Genomic DNA, 18,063 nt, shown 5'->3' with positions numbered 1-18,063 from the left:
TGTCTCAGTGGGGTTCAGTAACTTCAGCTGATCCCCTGCTTTGTGGATGGCAGTCTCTCCTGCTGTCACCTCATTCAAAATACAGTAGGCCTCTGCCTACACCCTCCTATTTCCTGGGCTTCAACACAGCCAGTTGTAGTTCGGAAGTGCCGTCCACACGGAAAGAGACACTTGCTCCCGTGTCTCAGTGGGGTTCAGTAACGTCAGCTGATCCCCTGCTGTGTAGATGGCAAAGTCTCCTGCTGCCTACACAGTCATACCACTACTGATTTTTAATCGTGCTCCAATTAGGCCTGTGGCTCCACTGTCTCTCGTATTTCCCCTGTCCTCCAACCCCGCCAGTTACAGCTCCGAAGTGGCGTCTGCACAATCCACACTTGTTCCTGTGTTACAGGTGTTCAGTCCGGTCAGTTAATCCCCTGATGTGTGTCCGGCAATGTCGCCTGCTCTGTCCACATTCCCATTATGGGAATGTGGACAGAGCAGGCGACATTGCCGGACACACATCAGGGGATTAACTGACCGGACTGAACACCTGTAACACAGGAACAAGTGTGGATTGTGCAGACGCCACTTTGGAGCTGTAACTGGCGGGGTTGGAGGACAGGGGAAATACGAAAATCAGTGAAGCCACAGGCCTAAGTGGAGCTTGGTTCAAATTAGTAGTCTACAACCGATCTTAAAATTTCTTCAATGCAGCCTCAGCCTGCTCCGTGCTTGTCCCTGGGCTTCAACACAGCCAGTTGTTGCTCGGAAGTGCCGTCTTCACAGAGTAAAACACTAGCTCCTGTGTTTGTGGGGTTCAGTAACGTCAGCTGTTCCCCTGCTGTTTTGATGGCAATCTGTCCTGCTGCCTCCCAATTGACAGCACATCAGGCCTCAGCCTGCTAAGTGCTTGTCCTGGGCTCCAACATCGCCAGTTGCTGCTCATAACTGACTTTGGCACGGGTACTCCCTCCTGCCCAGCTTGGTTCCAGCCCTGCCTGCTGTTTCCGGGAAGTGTCAATGTCAGTTTGCCACCCCAAGTTGCCATGTCGTGTTGCGGTTGGGTTAGCCGAGGCTAGGGTGCCAGCAGTTTAGGTGCTTCCTATGTGGACTGCGGGTTCTGGTAAGAAAGGCTTGTTCCATAGTGCCAGTAGGACAAGCACCCCCTGTAGGACTGTGTGATTCGGTAACTGCGGCCAGCTTGCGGCATGCCAACTTTGCTTTTCAGGGGTAACTTCTGATACCCCTCCGTGTTCCAGCACCGTCAGCTGGTTCTCGTCAGAGCCTTTGGCCTAGGTGCCTCCATCTCGGTATCCGAGTTCCGGCAACGTCTGCTGGTCCTTGGTAGTGCTTTGTAGCACAGGTACCTCCTGCTTAGTAACCGGGTTCCAGCACCGTCAGCTGGTCCTCGGTTGTGCCATTGGCTCTTATTCCTACTGCTGCCCCTCCGGGTGCCAGCACTGTCAGCTGGTCCTCGCTATTTCCATTTGCTCTTGCAGCTTATGCTACCCCTCCGGGTTCCTGCACCGTCAGCTGGTTCTCGGCAGAGCCTTTGGCCTAGGTGCCTCCATCTCGGTATCCGAGTTCCGGCAACGTCTGCTGGTCCTTGGTAGTGCTTTGTAGCACAGGTACCTCCTGCTTAGTAACCGGGTTCCAGCACCGTCAGCTGGTCCTTGGTTGTGCCATTGGCTCTTATTCCTTCTGCTGCCCCTCCGGGTGCCAGCACTGTCAGCTGGTCCTCGCTATTTCCATTTGCTCTTGCAGCTTATGCTACCCCTCCGGGTTCCAGCACCGTCAGCTGGTTCTCGTCAGAGCCTTTGGCCTAGGTGCCTCCATCTCGGTATCCGAGTTCCGGCAACGTCTGCTGGTCCTTGGTAGTGCTTTGTAGCACAGGTACCTCCTGCTTAGTAACCGGGTTCCAGCACCGTCAGCTGGTCCTTGGTTGTGCCATTGGCTCTTATTCCTTCTGCTGCCCCTCCGGGTGCCAGCACTGTCAGCTGGTCCTCGCTATTTCCATTTGCTCTTGCAGCTTATGCTACCCCTCCGGGTTCCAGCACCGTCAGCTGGTTCTCGTCAGAGCCTTTGGCCTAGGTGCCTCCATCTCGGTATCCGAGTTCCGGCAACGTCTGCTGGTCCTTGGTAGTGCTTTGTAGCACAGGTACCTCCTGCTTAGTAACCGGGTTCCAGCACCGTCAGCTGGTCCTCGGTAGTGCCATTGGCTCTTGTTCCTTCTGCTGCCCCTCCCGGAGCCAGTACCGTCAGCTGGTTCAAGAGGACAAAGAACAGGAAGACAACCACCAAGATGCAGAACAACAAGAGAGAGAAGACCAAGAAGCATAAAAAAAACAAAGCAGAAGAACATTAAGCATAAGACTAATACTCTGAGCAAATGATATTATCTTATTTATAAGCAGAAGAAGACTAAGCAGTGTATGGGGGTGAGTCCGTTCCTCCTCGTGGTGCCCCTGGAAAAGGCCTGCTGCTGCAGGCCAAACTGAACGCGGACAAATCCTGTTGTAAATCTTTTGTGACAGGCAGAACGGAAGGTGTAAACTTCTAACTTTTCCAGATAACAACTACAGGAATGCCTGACACAAACAAGAATATGATGAAGAAGAATAGGAAGAAGATGAAGAAGTTGAATATGTAGAATAATAATTGTTGAATAAGAAGAATATGAAGAATGTAAGAAAAGGAAGAAGAAGAAGAAGAATGTAAAAAAAGGAAGTAGAAGAATTTAAAAAAGGAAGAAGAAGAAGAATGTAAAAAAAGGAATAAGAAGAAGAATGTAAAAAAAGGAAGAAGAAGAATGTAAAAAAAGGAAGTAGAAGAATGTAAAAAAAGGAGGAAGAAGAAGAAGAAGAATGTAAAAAAAGGAATAAGAAGAAGAAGAAGGTAAAAAAAAGGAAGAAGAATAAGAAAGAAGAAGAAAGAAGAAGAAGACATACATGTCTGGCAAAATATAAATGAGGCTAACATAGTCAATATCTTTGTAACTCCTAACATCTTTAAAAAAAAAGTTTAATTCCTGCTATTCCATTTGATTGGGCTAAACCTCTATGGCTTTAATGTCTCCTCCACCTCCCACAATACATTCTACATTATTCTTAGTTGTTTTTCTTCATGTAGAATTAACCTACAAGGAAAGAAAGGTTTTTTTTTAATTCCGATATTTTGGCCCCATTGACTTGCATTGGTTCCCGGTATCGGAATCGGCGATACCGATACTTTTTTTTTAAGATCGGCCGATCCATTCCGATCCGATATTTTCAAGTATCGGCTGGTATCGCTCAACTCTACTTACAGGAGCTCGCTTGCCCAGCTGCAAGTGTGCTATCGGAAAGAGTCTTCAGTGCAGCTGGATCAATCCTGACAGAAAAAAGGACCCGTCTGTCAACCCAAAATGTGGATGATCTAACCTTCATTAAAATGAACCACGCATGGGTTTCCAAGGATTTTGTCCCACCTTCCCCTGATGACACATAGGGTGACAGAAAAATGGCTTGCTTTGGTCCACCTCTTCCTGGGACTTGACCTATTTCACATTTTGCATCAGCTGAATGTCCAACATCAACATATGCCACTTTCTAAAATTTCCTAACTGTGCTGCCTCCCCCCCATGGCCGGGGTCACCACCAAGCGCACGACACCGTGCGAGTGCCGTTGCCCTGGACAGGTGGGTAGGCCGACTCTTGGACACGGGCACTGGCACAGGGTCCCTCATAGTGCAATCAAGTTTCTCTGACGGTGGTGGTGCACACCCGCCGTCAGACACACCGCCGTACTATGAGGGGCCCAGTGCCAGTACCGACGCCCACGAGTGGGCCCCCCTTGCTTGGGCAGGGCCCCAGCATTTGCAATCTTTACCTCTCCCTGCTCCTCCGCTGTGTAGTCTGGGCCGTCAAATCCATACTGTGCCTGACACCGTTTGAGCCTGCCTCCTGATGTATAGACATATATTTTGAATGTGTACACTATCCATACATGTTATCTGGGGATACGGTACCCTTTCTCACCTTTGTGCAATCACGTGCAATCCATACTGGGCCTAACACCGTCTGAGCCTGCCTCCTGATGAAAAGACATATATTTTGAATGTGTACGCTATCCATACATGTTATCTGGGGATACGGTACCCTTTCTAACCTTTGTGCAATCACGTGCAATCCATACTGGGCCTAACACCGTCTGAGCCTGCCTCCTGATGTATAGACATATATTTTGAATGTGTACGCTATCCATACATGTTATCTGGGGATACGGTCCCCTTTCTAACCTTTGTGCAATCACGTGCAATCCATACTGGGCCTAACACCGTCTGAGCCTGCCTCCTGATGTATAGACATATATTTTGAATGTGTACGCTATACATACATGTTATCTGGGGATACGGTACCCTTTCTAACCTTTGTGCAATCACGTGCAATCCATACTGGGCCTAACACCGTCTGAGCCTGCCTCCTGATGTATAGACATATATTTTGAATGTGTACGCTATCCATACATGTTATCTGGGGATACGGTACCCTTTCTAACCTTTGTGCAATCACGTGCAATCCATACTGGGCCTAACACCGTCTGAGCCTGCCTCCTGATGTATAGACATATATTTTGAATGTGTACGCTATCCATACATGTTATCCGGGGATACGGTACCCTTTCTCACCTTTGTGCAATCAAGTGCAAGCCATACTGGGCCTTACACCGTCTGAGCCTGCCTCCTGATGTATAGACATATCTTTTGAATGTGTACGCTATCCATACATGTTATCCGGGGATACGGTACCCTTTCTCACCTTTGTGCAATCACGTGCAATCCATACTGGGCCTAACACCATCTGAGCCTGCCTCCTGATGTATAGACATATCTTTTGAATGTGTACGCTATCCATACATGTTATCTGGGGATACGGTACCCTTTCTAACCTTTGTGCAATCACGTGCAATCCATACTGGGCCTAACACTGTCTGAGCCTGCCTCCTGATGTATAGACATATATTTTGAATGTGTACGCTATCCATGCATGTTATCTGGGGATACGGTACCCTTTCTAACCTTTGTGCAATCACGTGTAATCCATACTGGGCGTGAGAACGGCTGGCGAGCTGTTAAGCAAGCTACAGCACCTGTGGTTTGCACACGTAAGTTTTTCATTTTTTCAGGAATGACGGTTAGGCCTAATTCCGGAACTGCGGTTGACCTGCACTTACTGGGAAATCATTGTTCGCGGGTAATAATTGTAATCAGTGATCCCCATCACTAACGTTGTTCAGCGGGTTATCTGCACCTGTAAGTGACAAACGCTGGCCTTTTCAGTGTAGTGCACATGCAGCCACGGACATGTAAGGGCATGACACACCAGTTATTGGCCAATCTCATGTGCCAGAGTCTCACGTGTCCCTCTAGTAAGCCGGACTCGGACCGCGGGGCATGACGGAGTCTCGTTCGTTAACGGAATTAAGCTTGCAATGTGTGCATCTGTTCTGTAGCTGGCATGGTTGAGGTTTCCCAGGTGGAATCGAATTTAACCGTAGGCTCCACTCCTGGTGGTGCCCTTCTGGACATTCCTTTAAGGTTCAGCTTTGCAACCATACTGCCCACGTAAAACAAACACTTTGCCTTCATGAACGCTGTTTGGAGGGTCATGACTCGTAGGAATAACGCCGCCCAATCAGTTAACCTGCTAGAGAGATCGTTCGTTGCTCCCAAGCATGACATCACACTCCCTAGGAAGAAGGTAATGCCACTGTGGCGATGTGGCGACCGTACTCCTGGGGGAGACACAAGTGCACTGATGCCCAGCCACTGCTCGATGAATCTGCTGGTACATTGACCCAGACCACTACATTCCCCTCGCACGCTACACGGCCTGAATCTGACCCTGATGAAACTCAGGTTACCCTTCCCATATACAGTTCCATCTTACACGGTGACAAAGAGGAAGCTGCAGATGAAAGTGCAGGTTCGGCCCACCCGCCATCAGACACACCACCGTACTATCAGGGGCCCTGTGCCAGTGCCGTCGCCAACGAGTGGGCCCCCCATGCTTGCTCAGGATCACAGCACTTGCAAAGTTGAAATACTGTGCAGTGAGATGGAAGATGGGGACGACGAGGAGTCCAGACAAGTACAGGGATTCCCTAGCGAGGAGACTTATTTGATTGTTTTCAATGTTGGGACAGCAATTTTTGGGGAGCACTATACTCTGGAGAATGATAGATTGGGCCCACCATACACTGGAACATTCCAAAGGTGGACATCAGACACTGGAGCAGCATTTACAGGGCCCATTATACACTAGAGCATTAGAAATGGGGCCCATTATGTTTGGAGCATTATTTGGGCCCATAAGACAGCGGAGCTTCATCCATGGGGACCAACATATACTGTAGCATTATGTGGAGCTCATCATATACTGTTTCAAACATTATATGGGACCAATGATTCTGTATGGAGAAATAGATGGGCCTCGTCATGAGATGTAAAAAGTGAAGTATTTTTCATTGTACTATACCGCTATTTCTCTGCCGTATCGGAGCATGATGAGTTGTGGTATGTGTTAAAGGGGCGCTCTTTCGCCCAGGGCACATGAAAACCTGGAGCCAGCCCTCCCCCCCCACAACTGTAGCCAAATAACCCCCATTTTTCAGTGCGTAACTTGTATTATGAAGTTAATTAAGGTTGACAAGCTTAAGTAAGAAGAATTGATGTTTTTGGCATTCAAATGGGCACTGTTGGTGTGTTTCCTGTCCTCCTCTCACTGCCGACTTTTATTTCCCATTGACTTACATTGGGTTTCGTGTTTCGGGACGACCCCGACTTTTCCCTATAATCGGACGATCTTGCTCGACCCGACTTTTGGAAAAGTCGGGTTTCACGAAACGAAACGCGACCCTAAAAAACCAAAAGTCGCTCAACTCTAATTACATGTTGTATTGACTGCTGTAATTATCAGTGTAATAAAGTGTTATTTTTACTAACTTTTTTGGTGGTTAAAGTACTCCTGTTTTTGTGGTTAAAGATGTTGTCTTTGGAGTTTCTCACCTGATTCTTATCTGAGATTTTTGGGAGGGCTATACATGAATCATGCTCTAGGCCATCAATAATAGTAAGTGCTTTGTGATTACTTTATTTTCCCGATCTCCACCGTTGAACTTTGTCCATCGAAAGAGGCCCCGCAGGCTATTTCTCCATCGACACCTTGTTCCGGGACTGCGAAGCCACGTGCAGGAGAGTCAGGACACATCGTGGCTGTCAGGAGACAGTGCCTCTCGTTTCTCCAGAACCAGGCAAAAGACTTCACACGTCATCTGCGAAGCCACCGTGGGATCTTCAAGCCTCCAACCTCTGAAAACAGACAGCTAAGTTTACCTTTTTGTTGAATATTTACCCCTGTGTTGAATCCCAAACTCCTTCTTTCACCTATCAATCACCCTGGTGGAGTAACGCCTGTATTAAATACCCGTTAACCCTTCATTTGCCTCCTGCTTGTCACTGCATCCCACATTCGTGCTGTTTGCTCACTTCAGCAGCTGAGAAAAACAATCCAACAAACATTAGCATGAGAGCATTACATCAGGCCCAGCTACATGGAATGAGATGTGGTCCAGAATGTAAAGTGACAGAACACTATTGGCAATCCCTGAATCCATTTTATGAACTACTGTGCTTGGTTCAGTGAGTGTAAAATTATGATGTCAGCAGCTGCTCCACAGACAATGGAGCTCCAAAAGGCTTTCAAAGCAGAGAAGCCACCACATCAGAAGGCTCCCATCGAACCTGTCTGTTCAACTGCCCAACATCAAGATCTAGTTTTGGATGTGTAGCCTGTAGTCACGTTTAAAGATGTTGCTAAGGAAGAAAATACAGCGTCAAAAATATGGGAAAAATTTCTACATTTCTGTTTTTTTCTATCAAGATGGGGTGCAGAGTGTACATTAATGAGAAATAAAATAACTTTTTTGACTTCATCAAATGGCTGCAAAGAAACAAAGAGTGAAAAATGTAAAGGGATCTGAATACTTTCTGTACCCACTGTATATGGAAGTGACAGAATTAAACCTTAGTTATTACAGGTTTCTGTCATATTAACATCATGATGGCCAGATGTGTACTCCTCACAGAGACCATCTATCATTAATAGATTTTGCAGGAAATTTGTTCTCCTCTGTGAACTTGCTTCTAGCTCTGCTGTGTATTATAGAGATATGTCCCAGCTCCTTCAAAACAATATAATACACACTTCGCCTTCTGCAGATGTCCATAATGAAAAGTTTGAGGGCATTTTATATTAATTAAGGATGGGTACTCACTGTTCTATTGAGTAAGAGTTTGTGCAGCAGCCAAGTATTTGATGTGCTATAAATATAATTGTTAACTCTCCTGAAATGTCCCAGAGGATCCCCAAATAAGGGGAAACCTCACTCATAGCTCACCAAGGCTCTTCTCCCATGATTGCTCAGTTTAGCTGGACAGCCAGGTCTACAAAGACTTCTGGTGGTCCCAAACTTCTTCCATTTAAGGATTATGGAGGCCACTGTGCTCTTAGGAACCTTGAGTACTGCAGAAATTCTTTTGTAACCTTGGCCAGACCTGTGCCTTGCCACAATTCTGTCTCTGAGCTCCTTGGCTAGTTCCTTTGACCTTATGATTCTCATTTGGTCTGACATGCACTGTGAGCTGCGAGGTCTTTTATAGACAGGTGTGTGCCTTTCCAAATCAAGTCCTATTAGTTTAATTAAACACAGCTGGACTCCAATGAAGAAATAGAACCATCTCAAGAAGGATCACAAGGAAATGGACAGCATGTGACTTAAATATTAGTGTCTGAGCAAAGGGTCTGAATACTTATAACCATGTGGTGGTAAACAGTTAATAAAGCAAATCCATTGAATTTTTTCTGAATGAGACAAAAATGATTAGGAGAGCACAATTAAGTTAGCATTGTGGAACAAAAATCATACTGAACATCCCCAAATAATGCTGGTGATCTAACATAACCGATATGTCAAAGTTTCTTCACACTGAAGGGTGGATTTTAGATACAATCTAGTTATACCCTGCTGGAATTACTGCCAATTACACTGATGAATTCTTTCAATTGTGGTACTTGGCTTTCCCAAATTTCACTTAAAAAATGTCTAATAGCGCAAAAAGGTATTCTTACCTTTTTTTCCAAGTATAAGAGTCTTGTGTCAAGTCACAGTGTTGTAAAACTTAAGTCTGGTTCGGTTAAAATCAAGTATTATTTCATGCAATTACAGGAAAGAACATCTTTTCAATGAATTGAAAATTGAGCGGTATACAATGTACTTTTAGGAAAGAACACAAAGCAATGCTACAAAAGATCTATAAAGGTTTTTTTTTTGTTGGTAATGAATTTTAAACTGGTTAAAGGGAACCTGATACCAGAAAAAAATGCTATTAACCTGCAGCTATGGGGTTAATTTCCAAGCTAATAGCTTTCTGAACCTGCCAGCGCCCGCACTTAGCCAAATTCTACGGGGAGATAATGAACTTTATTCCTCTCAGCAATGTCCGGGTTTTAGTCAGGGGAGTGGCGCTGGTACGGGTTCAGTCACCACTCTGAGAATAGGGGTAGCGGCTGTAACCGCATCCCCTGCCTTGACTGACGCTGGCTCTGCATTGGGGCAGGCTGGCAGTCAGGGCCGCAGGCACAGTTACAGACACCGCTCCCTATACACAGAGCGGTTACTGAACCCGTGCCAGCATCATCCCCATGACTGAAATCTGAATGCTGCTGGGGGGAATAAAGTTAATTTACTCTCAGCAGTATTCGGTTAAGTGCGGGTGCCGGGCAGGTTAATAACGCTAATAACCACATCTGCATGTTAATAGCATTTTTTCTAGTGATAGGTTCCCTTTAAAGTACTTACCATTAAGCTGCAAAATTGGAACTGCAATGTTGCTATAGGAAAATTTATAGTAAAAAGAAGGTACTTAGCTCATAAATTATCCAATGTATATGAGCCCAACTGTCATCGTCAAATTGAAGGCTTTTTAGTCCAATTTTGTGCTAAGTACCTTCTTTTTACTGTAAATTTTCCTATAGCAATATTGCAGTTCCAATTTTCTAAATTTCTACATGTTCATAATGTAGCAATTACCTATTTTCTATGGCAGTAATGCAATTCCAATTTCCTATATTTACCATTTTAAACAATCCAGAGAGCAGATTTGTATTTTCTTAGAATTGTTATGTTAGCTGGCATCTGTTCACACTAGTTGAGATATGCTGGTCAGTTTTTCTCTTTTTAGCAAACTCCTGTGACATGTGCACTCCTACACTCACTCCTATCAGGCTCGGATTGATTTAATTAGGTGGTTACTTCCTGCCCCATAAATTGTAGGCTTTTTAGTCCATTAGAGGTGTCTTATTAGGAGAGGGACCCAACTATAAGGTATACCTTGACGGTGGCTGTTGGGCTCATATACATTGGCCAATTTATGTGTTAAGCACCTTCTTTTTACTGTAAATTTTCCTATAGCAATATTTCAGTTCCAATTTTCCAAAATTTGATATGTACATAATATAGCACTTACCTATTTTCTATGGCAGAAATGCAGTTCCAATTTTCTAGATTTTCTAAATAATGTAGAGTGCAGCTTTGTATTTTCTTAGCACTTTTTTATTTACCTACAATATATAAAATGTTTTTTAGTTAAAGCACCACTCCAGCATTTTTGTTTTAATTTACTGCTGGGGCGGTGTCACTAATCTAAAAGTTTCCAGCCCTTAGTATTATTATACTCAATGCAAACAATACCCTCAGCGGCATACTAAATGCCAGGTGGTGGCACTAAATAGTAGCCAACCCTAGGAAAGAGAACACACCAGCTCCAAGTAAAACTTGCATATAAAGAGGAAAAGGAGCACTCAGGTGAATGAAGTAAAAAAAAATCACAGTTTATTGAAAAGTACATTAAAAGTACATCAAAATTCCTAATGTGACATAGCAAAATAGCAGGATAACAACAGAGATTCCAGGGTCATGCATTCCTCCTATTACCACCATATATAAATCCCAAGAATACGTAAACTGCAAGTGCAATAATTACATAGGTGGGCAAAGGTAAGTACCCCCAGACAAATTACACTATGCGGAAAGTTAAACTCAAAAATAGCCACAAAAAAGAGGGGTAAAGCTTACCAATTACAAGGAGGAAGGGAGGAAGGGACCCCAGGCCAGGTGAATGAACCGACGCGTGTTTCGCATGTCTGACACACTGCTTTCTCAAGGGGATTGTGATTTTTTACTTCATTGACCTGAGTGCTCCTTTTCCACTTTATGTGCATATTATTATACTCACCAGCAGCCATCTACCTCTGTTATCGGCACTGCTTCGGTCATCTTCTGCAGGTTGTAACCTGCCAGATCACCCCAGTGATTGCTGGGCGAGCCGGAATGTAAGTCTATGACAGACAGAGACTTGTAACCATCATCTTTAACTTCTGATCAGTCAGGAGTTGTGGTCACAAGATGGCGGCGCGGGACCAGAACCCCTGGAAAGAGATGAAGACGGCAGCTGATGAGTATAATATTAACGTTAGTGAGCTTAGATTGTTAGCATCACTCCACAGCTAAAATAAAAAAAACAGCTTTATTGGTGCTTAAACCCCTTCCCGACATGTGCCGTACTAGTACTGCTCTGCGTGAGATGAGTTCCAGTAAACAGCAGTACTAGTATGGCCCGGCGATCGCGTGCGAGTGTCAGCTGTGTGTGACAGCTGACACCCTGCAGCAATGTCCAGATCGGTGCTAGCACCAGTTGTGGGCATATAACCCCTCTGATGCCACTGTCCGCAGTGACAGCAGCATAGAGGAGCATTGCGCAGGGAGGGGGATCCCTGCGTGCTTCCATCAGGACAACACGAGGCGATTGCCCTGTCCTGATGGTGTCCATGGAGACCCCCGACCCCAAGATGGCCACAGGTTCCTTTAGGCACTGGCATGACTTCTCTGCCTGCAGTGCAGAGTGTCAAATCAGTGATCTGATGTAAAATAGTAATGTCCCATACTGGGACAATGTAATAGTTAAAAAAAATTTTTTTTAAAAAATCCATAAATAAAGTAAAAAAAAAGAGAAATAAGTATTTTTCCAATAAATACATTTATTGGTGTAAATAATAAAAAAATAAAAGTACACATATTTGGTATTGCTGCATCCATTCTGTTAACCCCTTCAGTGAACACCATTAAAAAATAAATAAAAAATGAGGCAAAAAACAATGCTTTATCATCATACCGGTGAACAAAAAGTGCAATAAAATGCAATCAAAAAGACAGATGTAAATAAAAATAGTACCACTGAAAATTACATCTTGTCCCGCATAAAACAAGCTGTCACACAGCTCCATCAGCAGAAAACTAAAAAAGTTAAAGCTCTCAGAATAAAGCGATGCAAAAATAATTACAGTGGGGAAAAAAAAGTATTTAGTCAGCCACCAATTGTGCAAGTTCTCCCACTTAAAAAGATGAGAGAGAGCTGTAATTGACATCATAGGTAGACTACAACTATGAGAGTCAAAATGAGAAAACAAATCCAGAGAATCACCATGTCTGATTTGGCAAGATTCGTTTTTCAAATTATGGCTGAAAATATGTATTTTGCCATTAACAAAAGTCATTAAAAAGTCATAAACAAAAGTTAATCTCAATATTTTGCTATATATCCTTTTTTTTCAATGACAGAGGTCAAACGTTTTCTGTAAGTCTTCACAAGGTTGGCACACACTGTTGGTGGTTTGTTGGACCATTCCTCCATGCAGATCTCCTCTACTGTAGAGCAGTGATGTTTTGGGCCTGTCGCTGGGCAACACAGATTTTAAAATCCCTCCAAAGGTTTTCTATGGTGTTGAGATCTGGAGACTGTCTAGGCCACTCCAGGACCTTCATATCATTCTTACAAAGCCACTCCTTCGTTGCCCTGGCAGTGTACTTTGGATCGTTATCATGCTGAAAGACCCATCCACATTTCATCTTCAATGCCCTTCCTAATAGAAGGAGGTTTGCAAAAATCTCACTTGGCCCCATTCATTCTTTCATGTACATGGATCAGTTGTCCTGGTCCCTTTGCGGTATGGTGTAAAAAAACAAAAAACAAAAGGCAATTCCCGAATTGCTGGTTTTTGTTCATAGAAAGCATTCAAAAATGTCTTGTGTCCAAAAATGGTAACAATAAAAATAACAGATCATCCAACAAAAAAAAAGCCCTCACACGACTCTGTCGGCTGAAATATGAAAAAATTATAGCTCTCAAAATATGGTGATGCAAAAACTAGTTTTCGCAATAAAAAGTGTCTTTTAGTGTGTGACAGCAGCCAAACACAAAAACCCCATATAAATCTGGTATTGTAATTGCACCGACCCAAAGAATAAAGTCACCTAATCAATTATACCGCACAAGGAATGGTATAACAAAAATTCAAGGCACATGTGCAATCACACTAAAATCTATGTAGAGTAGAATATAGTCAGTGACTATCAAAATGGGATGCACAATTGGACAAAATAAGAAAAAGGACACATCTGAACCTAAATTAAAAAACAGTGAAAGAAATCCGAACAACAAACGTCCAATATTAAAAATAAAATAAATATTTTTTTCACAGAATTCACAATACAAAAAATGAATGGGAGACAAATGCCAAATCGCTAAAACTAGGAACCCATATAACACCACAATGAAAATACATAATAAATAATTCATAAGTTCCAAAATGACAAAAAATACAACAGCGTTACAAAATAAATAATACAAAGAAAAAATACATGGTGATGAATAATAACAAGGTATATGAAGCAATTCACAATAATATATAATATATAAATAAAGTGCAAAGTGCATATATTTGTGAAAAATATATATACCTGTGTACCGGCATATAAGATAAAGACACAATGGCCGTTTTTTTAAAACGCCTGACAAAAAATATATATTATGCCATAAATAAAGCAATATGTGCTAAAAAGCCATATATCTTGGCTTATATGCCTCTGAAATATATGTATATATATATATATTACTGATAACATCCTCTATTAGAGAGAAGCCTGTACAAGCCTGAGCGATGTAAGGCAAAATGGCCACTCAGACCGCACCTCCAAAATACATGGCGCCAGACATTAAAGCCAAATAAACCAAAACTATACCCTATAATTACCTAGTGAACGTGGTGGAGGATTCCTAGAATGCGCCCGACCCCGACGCACGTTTTGGCATCTGCTTTCATCAGGGGGTGGCGTCATCCAGCAATGGGTATTTATATATATCATGGGGGACCAATGGGAGAGGGCACAGAATATTGTGACGCACGCCGCCGTCACACGCCATCAGAGAATCACGCCCCCGTCCCACGTGATCCCCGCAACCGCGAGCTAACATCGCGGTCACGGGGGACGTGGATGCGGCAGCTAGAGATCCCTGGGACGCTGACGTCAGCGCGCGTACCTCCCCGCCCTCCACCATTGGTGGGCACAGAACATGTGACCACAAGGTCCCTCAAAGAAAACAAGGAAATATATATAATCCCATAGCGCAGCTTCATTGGTAGAGAAAGATCACATGAGGAAAAGGTCCTACAGGACAAATACAAAAATACTAAAATAAGCATAATTGATGGACTGTAAACTGAGAAGGTTCTGAATAACAATGAGGAAGACAAAAAATAAAAAATAAATATATCAATAATAAATAAAAAAATGAATTAAATAGAAAGAGAAAAGGCAGAAAAAGGAGATATACAAGTAAATATTATAATCCAATAGTAATAGATTGAAAATAAATAAAACAAAATAAATAGAAAAAATATATAAGAAAAATAAGAAAAAATAATAAAATAAATAAAATTAAATAAAATAAAAGTAATAATAATGAAATGAAAATAACAAAGAAATTTTCCACAATTCACAAAACCAACATAAGTGTAAAATGTTATATAAAATATGAAGAGAAACATCCCCATATATATAATAAAGTGAATGTACAATGCACATATAAAAATGAATACCCATATATGATGAAAAATTGTGATGCATATATAAAATAGGAAAAGAAACATCCCCATAAATATAATAAAGTGAATGTGATATGCACATATAAAAGTAAATACCCATACATAATGAAAAAATGTGATGCATATATGAATATACATATGACGTGAATAGTGAAAAAAGTAATGATAATGAATAGTACAAATATCCCAAATATATTACTAATAATAGAACATAAAATAAAAAATATATATATACCCATGAAAAATTAGTATCATATAATACTCCAAAAAAGTATATAAATCTGATGATAGAAAGAATCTACATATATCCCACAAAAAAGAAAAAACAATCATATATTATTTTATTTTATTTTTCTTCTTTTAACCCCTTTCCTTCATTGGACGTAATATTCCATCCATGTGCCCTGGGCCCTAATTACCATGGACGGAATATTACGTCATAGCGATAAGCAGCGCCCACGTGGTGAGCGCCGCTTATCGCGGCCGGGTGTCAGCTAATTATCATAGCTGACACCTGGCACAATGTGTCAGGGGCGGTCACGGACCACCCCCGACATGTTAACCCCTTGTACACCGCGATCAAACACCGGGGGTTAAAGGGAAGCATCGGCAGGGAGGGGCCTCCCTCCGTGCTTCCCTGAGCCCCCCACAGCAGCGCAATGTGCAGCGCTGCTGCGGGGTCTCCTTTCCTGCAGGTCCCCGGATCCAATATGGCGGCGGGGACCTCCAGGGGCCTGCAGGAAGCTGGCTTCCTCAGTGCCTGCAATGCGCAGCGATCTGTCGCAGGACAGTTATGTCCCCTCTGGGACATTGTAATAAAGTAAAAAAAAAAAAAAAGGTGTAAAAATAATTTTTAAAAAATCGCTAAATAAATGAAAAAAAAAAAATTCCCCAATAAATTCATTTTTTGGATATAAAAAAAACCAAAACAATAAAAGTACACATATTTGGTATCGTCGCGTCCGTAACAACCCGCCCTATAAAACTGTCCCATTAGTTAACCCCTTAAGCGAACCCCTTAAAAAATAAAAATAAGAAACAAAGCAAAAAATAATGATTTATTATCATACCGCCGAACAAAAAGTGCAATAACGCGCGATCAAAAAGACGCATATAAATATCCATGGTACCGCTGAAAACGTCATCTTGTCCTGCAAAAAACAAGCCACGACACAGCATCATCAGCGAAAAAAGAAAAAACTATCATATATTATTTTATTTTATTTTTCTTCTTTTAATATATCTTCCTCTCCTTCCTCATCCCTCACGACACCTTCTTCTTTCTTTGTAGATACAGAACCAACATGATTAAAAATTGGACCAAAGCAGTCCCCACTGAAGATCGGAACACAGAAATGGTACGTAAGGCAATAATAACTAAATAGAAAAAAAGAAAATGTATTAATATACAAGTATAACTTACATCTATCTTACACATAATCAACAATATACTCTTACCTAAAGGTATAAAACTTGATAAAATAATCAATTAAAATACACATATATAAAATACAAAATTACAAAGAAAGGATGACAAAGGTGGTCATAGGAATGGAACAAAGCTGATATTTTCGTTTAAACCATGGGGGTGGATGGTGTTTAGCGTCCACATCCATCTTGCTTCCATCTGCGCCAATCTCTGACTGATGTTACCTCCCCTTATTGATGACGGGATTTTATCAATGCCCCTAATTTTCAGGCCTGATGGATCACAATTATGATATTGCCTGAAATGCATAGGTATAGTTTTTAAAAAACTTATTTCATCTTCATTTTTTGCAGCTATAATGCCATTGACGTGTTCACGTACTCGAACTTTTAGCTGACGGGTTGTCAATCCTATATAGATTTTTGGGCATGGGCAGACCGCATAGTAGATTACTGCTTTTGTCTCGCAATCAATATAGTGGTCAATATTGAAGGTACGTTCACCTAAAGAGTCACTAAATTGATCTATCCTGTTGATATTCGGACAGGCCACACAATGTCCGCATTGGAAAGAACCTTTCTTTTGTTTAAACTGTGAAAAGAAGTTTTTAGGTTCATTGTGATAATGACTCTTGACGAGTTTATCCCGGATGCTTTTGGACCGACGATATGTAATACTGGGTTTCTTAGTGAGATATTTGGATAATGTCTTACCAACTGTGAGTATTGGCCAAGCCATTGCCAATGCATCTCTCATTCTCTGATTTTCAGTATGATAATTAGAGATAAATCGAATGTGATGTTATATCATGTTCTGAAGAAGAATATAACAAATCATTCCTTCGGGAATATCTCGCCCTATTATATGCCTTTTTTGATGCTCCGGCAGCTGTATCCCCTGTCCATAAATCTCATTTTCAGTTCTTCAGCTCGCGTTTCAAAATCTTCCTCAGTTGAGCACAACCTTCTCAATCTGAGAAATTGTCCCACTGGGATTGAATTAAATAATGATGGGGGGTGTGCCAATGAGGCATGCAAGAGTGCATTCGTAGATGTATTTTTTCTAAAGATGTCAGTCTGCAATATGTTATTGCAGTCACGTTTAGCCAACACATCCAAAAATTCAATTGAATCTCTATTATGATGACAAGTCAGATGGATATTCAACTTGTTCCGGTTAAGTTCCGAAATGAATTGGTCATGGGATTCAGCCGAACCTTGCCAAATGAAAAAAATATCGTCAATGTACCGTGTCCAAAGAAGAACACGGCACATTGACTGCAATTGATCTGATAGAAAGAGGTCCCTCTCTCATAGCCCCAGGAACAGATTGGCGTATGCAGGTGCATATGATGTGCCCATCGATGTTTCCTGGAGCTGCAGGTAGAAGGACTCCTTAAAAATAAAAAATTTTTGGTAAGACTGAACTCCAAAATATCACCAACAAATTCTCTGATGGCAGGGGAATAATTGGAGATTGACAAAAAATATATTTCGTAGCTTCAATTCCATCTCCATGTTTGATATTAGAATATAAAGATTCAACATCACATGTCGCCAGTACTGTGTCATTCTCAATGTGAAGACCATCAATTTTTTTGAGAAATTCATT

General features: G+C 42.2%; 1 long non-coding RNA gene across 3 annotated transcripts in view; it reads right to left on the bottom strand.

The window, feature by feature from the left end:
- Window positions 1-14,296, bottom strand: part of LOC141049048 (uncharacterized) — a 242,606-nt gene extending 228,310 nt beyond the window's left edge. For all 3 annotated transcript variants that reach the window (XR_012220236.1, XR_012220235.1, XR_012220237.1), the window contains exons 1-4: window positions 14,172-14,296; window positions 11,318-11,510; window positions 10,550-10,643; window positions 7,114-7,333 (exon numbers count right to left, since the gene is read on the bottom strand). This is a non-coding gene — a long non-coding RNA (uncharacterized lncRNA). The remainder of the gene's footprint in view (window positions 1-7,113; window positions 7,334-10,549; window positions 10,644-11,317; window positions 11,511-14,171) is intronic.
- Between the last annotated feature and the right edge of the window lie 3,767 nt (window positions 14,297-18,063).

Source organism: Dendrobates tinctorius, unplaced genomic scaffold (genome assembly GCF_039654945.1).
Source record: "Dendrobates tinctorius isolate UK_male_01 unplaced genomic scaffold, ASM3965494v1 ptg000140l, whole genome shotgun sequence".
Taxonomy (NCBI): Eukaryota; Metazoa; Chordata; class Amphibia; order Anura; family Dendrobatidae; genus Dendrobates; species Dendrobates tinctorius.
This window is presented reverse-complemented; position numbering and strand designations above follow the sequence as displayed.